Here is a 7747-nt window from a genome sequence, read left to right as displayed (position 1 = left end):
TTAATGTATTCCCATGCTTTAAGGTAGTTTGGGCCCTTCTCTGATAGCCCAGTGAAATGTAAGTCAAAAGCCTTGGTTCTAGCGCCTGTTCTGCCACTCACTCACCTTGTAAACTTGGGCAAATCACTTAGTGTTTTTTCTGTGCTTTATTCCCCGCACCACCCATCTTAAAATGGTGATCATGCTCACTCCCCTAAACAAAGCATTATAAAATCTATTGCTGGAACTATGAAAATGCTAAATGTAATACCTGATTTTTTTTTAAATGGAAAATTGAGATTAAAAATATAGGAATTTATTTTCGCCACAAAGAAAGAAAAGGCAACTCAAGGAAGGTCTGTGCTGAAGTACAGAGAGCAGGGTAGAGAATTTAAATATTTTACATGATAGCACAAATTGAAAGACAGACACGAAGCTTCAGGGAGTAATACCTCCCATGAGTTGGGGAACACAGAATTTGGTTCTACTTTTCTCCCTGGATTTCTGAGTGCTGATGTTATTCAGTCATGAGACTGCTATGCTTTCAGATTTCCCATAATTACACAGAGGACACGTTACGTACCTGGGAGAAGCTAACAATTCTTCACTCTTGGGAATCAGTGACAAGACTAATCACTGTGAAAAGTCACTATAAAGTGTACATTAAGTGAAGCAGCTGCAGGGGAGGGCGGTGCGGGGGGGAGCGGGGGGGAGCCGGCACACAAAAACACCACTGACACAGGCAATTCAGGAAAAATAGGAGAATTGTTTCGTTCTTTAAATCTGTTTACAAACACAATCAAGCCTCATTTTAACTTCTTTAATGCTGAAGAACACAACATGTACCACAGATAAATGTGCTCAGCATCCAACACCATTCACAGGAGTGGGGGCACTATTTAGCTCCAAAGATTTGCTTGCGGGGGAAAAGAGCTGACGTGAAGCTCTTTTCTGATTTTAACTGAAAAAGTTTACCTCTCTTGATTACTGTTGAAATAAAACCAAGGAACTGGCAGGGCCAATGAGCCAGCCATCACTCTGGTTTTTTTATTGCCAGTGTCTGAGAATTCATCATTTTCCTCTGAGGTAGTCAAGAAATTTATCATTTTTCTGGTTACTCCCCCTTGCCCTCAAAACTCCCAGCATCCCACCATGGGAACCCCTGTCCTGCTCCTCTACAAGCTGAACATGCTCCTTCTACTGCACTTGCTGACCTAGGAGACTGAAAACCAAACTCTGATTCCTGCACTGTAGAAGAAGACCTTTTTACCATTACAGCAGTGATAAGCTCCTTATGGAGTAGCCAGCCTCACGGTGGGTCACTATGATGCCCAGTCTGTGAAGATAAGTAGAGAAAAAAGAAGGAGGGATGCTCAGGATTCTAAGAAGAGCTGAGAAAGTCTTGCAAGTGTCTTAGGTTGCTTTACTTACCACTTGGTCATGCCCCCTTCTGGAAACTAACTCCAGACAGTTCAGCACCCCCTTTCTTCTTCTCCACCATTGCAGCTCTCCCCACTCTCACAGTATGGCTGTTTCGTGACTCAGCCCTCTGGAAGGTTCACTTCGATTTCCCTTTTTGGAGGAGTTCTTCCAAGGCCCTTTGAACAAGCAACATCAGGCAGTCCTGCCCTGGCTATATCACTCCCACAATGACTTAGGCAGTCTTCCAATTCACTGTCTCTAGCAATACCACTCTGCAATGGATAGCAGGGGAACCCAGGCCTGCTCTCTACTTGGGGCTCCAGTCCAGGGCCTAACAGTGAACAGTTAAGTTCCAGGACTTCACCCTTTCTGCTCTCTTCCCTACCATGCTTTCTTAAGCTTCTTTTTCTCCAGTCTTCCTAGTCAGACCCTTCTCTCTTTGGCCTACTAGGAAAATCCTCTTGAGGTATTTCTATCACCCCTTTCTTACCTCAGGGAGGGAGGCTACAGATGACCTCTCACCCTCTTGCCAGCCTTCTAGCTTTATAGAAGCTCTGCCTGTTCCCTCACAGGTGAGCTTCCTCCTAATTAGCACCTCCACTCAGCCTACATCTTCCCATTTGCAGCTTAATTGGCTGATTGGGCCCATCTGGACTAATTCAGGGCCAGTGTGGGGAGCACCCTTACAGCAAGATTAATAAACAAACAAAAGCCAATGCCTAAAAGTGACCTTCAGATATCTGGACCTTAAATATTGACCATCAGCCTTTCAGGTACCTATAATTACTGTACAACAATCTGAATATAAATAAAGCCTTAAAATATACCTAATTTAACCAAAACTCTGAGTAAGCTGACATACTTTTATGTCCCACTGCTCATCATAAAGAGTGCATGCTGTTATTTTGCTACTGTGATTTAGCATATGATCACACTGTCACATAATATACAGTATATAATTTGATACCAATGTACAGCGTTTTGGTGAATGCTTGAAAAATGCCCAAACTACTCTTTGTACATATATACAAATTAAGGCCACATTTAAAATATTTGGCTCTGTCAGATTACATACTAACTTTCTCCATAAAAAAGGATTTATGTGCTGGAAAGAGTTTGAAATGGATTGGGCCCATGGCAAAGCAAATCCACTTGCCATCTATATAGTGGAGGTGTTTCTATGCCAGTGATACCCAAACTGTGGGGCGTCCCCCCCAGGGGGGTACAGAAGAATGTAGGGGGTGGCAGGGCCTGGGGAGGGGGCACCACCCAGACCTGCTGTGTGTCCCCATCTCCAGCCTGGCACCTATCCCCGGCTCCACTCTTGGCCCCAGCCCCAGCTCCAGCCCCAGTCACAGCTCCGTTCCCTGGTCCGCCCCCAGGCCAGCTCTGCCTTCATTCCCTCTCAGCCTGGCAGCTCCAGTTCTGTCCCCAGCTCCTCTGCTGAGCCAGCTGTCCAGTAATGGAGAAGTGATGCAGACATTACTGGTAAGGGGGAGCATGACCAGAAAAATTTGGGCAACACTGTTCTATGCAGAGTGCCTGCTGTACTGTGACACATAATAATAAGGAGCACTTATACAGTGCTTTTTGCACCTTCAGATAAAGTGCTTTACAATAATGGGTAAGTACAATTATGCCCATTATACAGTTAGAGAACCAGCAAATGAGGAGTATAAGTTACTTACCCAAGGTCACCAAGCAGACTGAGGGACAGAACCCTGGTGTGTTCTGGCACCCAGTCTTGTGCTCAGTCTTCTAGACTACAATATCATGTTCCAACTAAACTTATTTTTATTAGATTTTCATAAATACAGAGAAGTCACTGATTATTTTAAACAGAATATTTTTCAATTCATTTTTAAAAAATTCACAATGCTTAGAAACTCCATAAAAACCTCACACCAAAGCAGAGCAACCCAGAATCTTATAGAATGTCTCATCCTATAAGTCTTGAGAGGAAAAGACCAACTATGCTAGACTTACAAACTGTACGTATAACTTGCAATAAAACATTCTATCTCTAGGATTATCTTTCAAGATTCCAATATCATATAGCAACTCAGTATTTTGTGACCTTTTGCTTTTTAAGCAAACACACACTCTAAGTAAACTCCTTTTGATTTGTTATTTTAAACCTGAGGATACTGGTATTCTCCAGACTGAATGAGAATTTAGGAAGCTATGTAGGTCAGCAGTCTCCAAAGGGTTAACAAATCCCTGTTCAGGAAGCATAATAGAAGTGAATGCTAATGAAAACAAGTGAAGGTTATTCACTGAACAAAACAGAATCACTGTGGTTGGGAGTCTTTCTTTAAAAACACAAATTCAATAAAATACAGGTCTCCTAAGGCACAGGTTATTGCATTTAGTTGATTTCTATCATACTAACCAAGAGTAATTATTTAAAAAGGAGAGTTAATTTAATTTGCTTATTTTAGATTGTTTAATTTTGCTAGACAAGAAGCACAATGAGATTGTAACAATGAAGTCAAGAAAGATAAATAACGATTTAAGAAATGGACTAAACATTAGCCCCCCATGCAACATCAAACTTTTTACATCAGCGTGAGCTGTCCTAATTGAAATAAGGTTGGTAGAAAATGACAGTTATAATCTAGTGGTTATTCAGTGGCTATTGTGAATGGGGCTCATGATCTCAGTCCAGTTCCCAGTGAAAAGGCATCCAGAACATAGAAACTTTTAGCACAACATACACTAATTGGCACCCTTGCCAGAAAAAAAATTCAGTAAGTAAAAAGATTGGAGTAGGTGATAACTGAGACACACTGATGGGGGAGTGCTGGGAGGACTGTCTGTTCCATGAATCGATAGAGAATTATTGTCTGTCGAGGCTATTAAATTCAGCATCATTCACCAGCTATGAATATGTGTTTATTTTTATTTATCATGACTATATGGTAGGGGGTCAAAAAAAAATCCCATTGTTTTCAATGACTTTGACTGACATGGCATACTTTGCCCATTGGGCAGCATGAAAATTTCTGATCCATTTTTTTTTCTTTTCTGTCCCTCCATTTTCACTGGTTTCTCGTCCAACATACTTGCCTTCCCTTTGCTTTCTCTTGACCTTGTCTAAACATGTAGAATTTGATACCTGATTTACACTTTTGACTCGCTGAGATGCTGGTCCCTTAACCGTTTTCAGGCTCTCAAGCACAGAGTTACAGAGGTCGTCTTTAGTGCACTGCATTAGTGGTCTCCAAAGGCTCAATGACTGTGGTTTAGGAATGTCTGAGCAGCTTGCAACTTTTAACAGATGCACTAGCTAGTGCACAAGAGGGCTGGCTGTTCATTCCGCTCTCCTTGTGCCACACCCTTGAAGATTGCTTTTTTGGATATTGAGCCCCAGATAACACAAGAGGCAAAGCATCTCCCATTTTTGTCAGGTGATAGCAATCTGGATTCATGTCTCCTTGATTCCATGAGTTCTGTTGTGACACACTAATGGCATCTGACATGGAGGTCACTGACACTTTTGCTTGAGTTGCTCTACAGAAAAGCTCCACTCGAAATCCTCTCTCACTGAAGTGGGATGCTTCGTGGTTATGGTCTGATGGGCAGACATTGCTGGTTGACTGTTACCAATTTGAACTGTATTCCTCGGAAACCCTGAATGAATCTGCTTGTGAGCTACCTTTACGTTGTAGCTGACATTGTTGGACTGTTTCAAGTCCAAGGCAAGATCTAGATAAAATCCTATTAAATTAGAAATGACCAAGCAATTGTCATGCTACTAATAATGAAAATGGCTGGGCAGCTAATAAACTGATTCACATGCCATTCCGGAAACAAAGAATTTTTTCCCCTTTTTGCTAAATTTCTATGTTGCAAGTTTACCCTGCACTCTTATACCTAATTGTTTTCATTCAAGCTTAACCTGATATTGCGGCTATCAAAATAGTACGTGCTAGACATACTATTAAATTAACTAGCAAAAACTCAAAAGTTCTTGGACTGTTTGAAAGGGAACTGCAAAAAACAGATATATTTACACAAATAGATGGATTTACACTGGAGTACCTGAAACCACTATCAGGACCAGAGGATGCAACAGATTTACTGGTTCACCCAAATCTATGAAATGGTATTTAGTGCAATAGCCTGTACCTAACATTGGCCAATGCTGGATACTTCAGTAGAAGGAGTACACACTGCATAATGAAATAAATGTGCAATAATATGTGGTACCAGGGTGGAAAATTCCCTCAGACCCTAGCTGCTTGTCATTTTATGTCCTGAAGCATGACAGTTATTGATTAGGACAGCTGTGTTATGTAATAAGGCTACTCCCTGTCTACAGCCATTGTATGTTTTTTGCATGAATTCCAGGAAACACAACCCTGGAAGTTGGTATTCCTGTGAGTGAACCTACAGACAGTGCTGGAAATGATGACTGACTCATGCTCTGGAGTCATTTAATCTTGTTATTGGTCAATATTAATGATCTGGAGGATGGCATGAATTACACTCTCAGCAAGTTTGCAGATGACACTAAACTGGGAGGAAAGGTAGATACGCTGGAGGGTAGGGACAGGATATGGAGGGACCTAGACAAATTAGAGGATTGGGAAAGAAATCTAATGAGGTTCAACAAGGACAAGTGCAGAGTCCTGCACTTAGGAAGGAAGAATCCCATGCACTGCTACAGACTAGGGACCGAATGGCTAGGCTGCAGTTCTGCAGAAAAGGACCTAGGGGTTATGGTGGATGAGAAGCTGGATATGAGTCAACAGTGTGCCTTTGTTGCCAAGAAGGACAATGGCATTTTGGGCTGTATACATAGCAGCATTGCCAGCAGATAGAGGGACATGATCGTTCCCCTCTATTCGGCATTGGCGAGGCCTCATCTGGTGTACTGTGTCCAGTTTTGGGCCCCACACTACAAGAAGGATGTGGAAAAATTGGAAAGAGTCCAGCGGAGGGCAACAAAAATGCTTACGGGGCTGGAACACATGACTTATGAGGAGATGCTGAGGGAACTGGGATTATTTAGTCTGCAGAAGAAAAGAATGAATGGGGAATTGATAGCTTCTTTCAACTACCTGAAAGGGGGTTCCAAAGAGGATGGATCTAGACCAGTGGTTCCCAAACTTGTTCCACCGCTTGTGCGGCGAACCGCGGCCACTGGGAACCACAATCGGCCGAACCTGCGGATGCAGCAGGTAAACAAACTGGCCCGGCCCGCCAGGTGCTTTTCCTGCACAAGAGGCGGAACGAGTTTGGGAACCATTGGTCTAGATCCATCCTCTTTGGAACCCCCTTGATTATCACTACAAAAGGTTTTTGTTTTTTTTTTCTCTCCTGCTGGTAATAGCTCACTTTACCTGATCACTCTCATTACAGTGTGTATGGTAACACCCATTGTTTCATGTTCTCTGTGTATATAAAATCTCCCCACTGTATTTTCCACTGCATGCATCCAATGAAGTGAGCTGTAGCTCATGAAAGCTTATGCTCAAATAAATTTGTTTGTCTCTAAGGTGCCACAAGTACTCCTGTTCTTTTTGCGGATACAGACTAACACGACTGCTACTCTGAAACCTGAACAGTTCCTGTCAACCTTAGCAGCTTTCTGTATTCTATGATCTTCATCAAGTGGCAAATTCTTTAAAATGCAGACATAAGGAAAAAATTGCTAATTAGCAGTTCAGTTATGGGCCAGGAACCTCACTCTTCTGAATAAATCTCTACCCCTGGCCTGTAAGCCCATGCACTAATTGGAGCCTAGAGACCAAACCCTTCACACACTTTTATGGTGGAGGTCGTCAGTTGCAACATTACACATACTAACCCCTGGACAAGGGGAGATGCGTGGCTGCACTGCAGCCACTTGGCATCAGTTTTCTGTGGCAAAGCAGCTGTAAGCCTGATGAATCTGGACAATGAAGGATTCCTCTTGTGTAGTTGCTCCTGGCCCTGGCAGAGAGGATGTAGCTAGGGGAGAGGAAACACTCAGGATGGTGCTGCATCTTGTTGATTTGCAGTTGCTGAAATATCTGCTACGGGCCATAACCAGCCAGGAATAAATTTAGTGCAGCTTTGAGTTGCTCCAAATTGATTCCAGGGGCCAAGCCATCCCTAGCAGCTCCAGGTCTGGGGGAATGCAAAGTTGGTTTAAATCACCTTTGCCAACTCAGGGGTCCTGCATCAGAGAATCTGGCCCACTGTTTTCACAATAACTAGCCTTTCTAATCATCCTACTAGGAACCTGATATCCTGCTCTACCTCATTCACCCTCTTAGTACAGGGCCAGACCCTCAGCTGATGGTAAATCCAGGTAGTTCCATTGATGTCTATGGAACTATGCCAATTTATAACAGCT

General features: G+C 42.8%; 1 long non-coding RNA gene across 1 annotated transcript in view; it reads right to left on the bottom strand.

The window, feature by feature from the left end:
* Nucleotides 1-3836: 3836 nt before the first annotated feature.
* LOC122464629 overlaps nucleotides 3837-7747 on the bottom strand; it is a 31446-nt gene continuing 27535 nt past the window's right edge. The window contains exon 2 of the long non-coding RNA XR_006288829.1: nucleotides 3837-4975. This is a non-coding gene — a long non-coding RNA (uncharacterized LOC122464629). The remainder of the gene's footprint in view (nucleotides 4976-7747) is intronic.

The sequence above is a fragment of the Chelonia mydas genome, chromosome 2, assembly GCF_015237465.2.
Source record: "Chelonia mydas isolate rCheMyd1 chromosome 2, rCheMyd1.pri.v2, whole genome shotgun sequence".
NCBI classification, from domain to species: domain Eukaryota; kingdom Metazoa; phylum Chordata; order Testudines; family Cheloniidae; genus Chelonia; species Chelonia mydas.
Note: the sequence above shows the minus strand (reverse complement) of the source record. Positions and strands in the feature narration are given on the sequence as shown.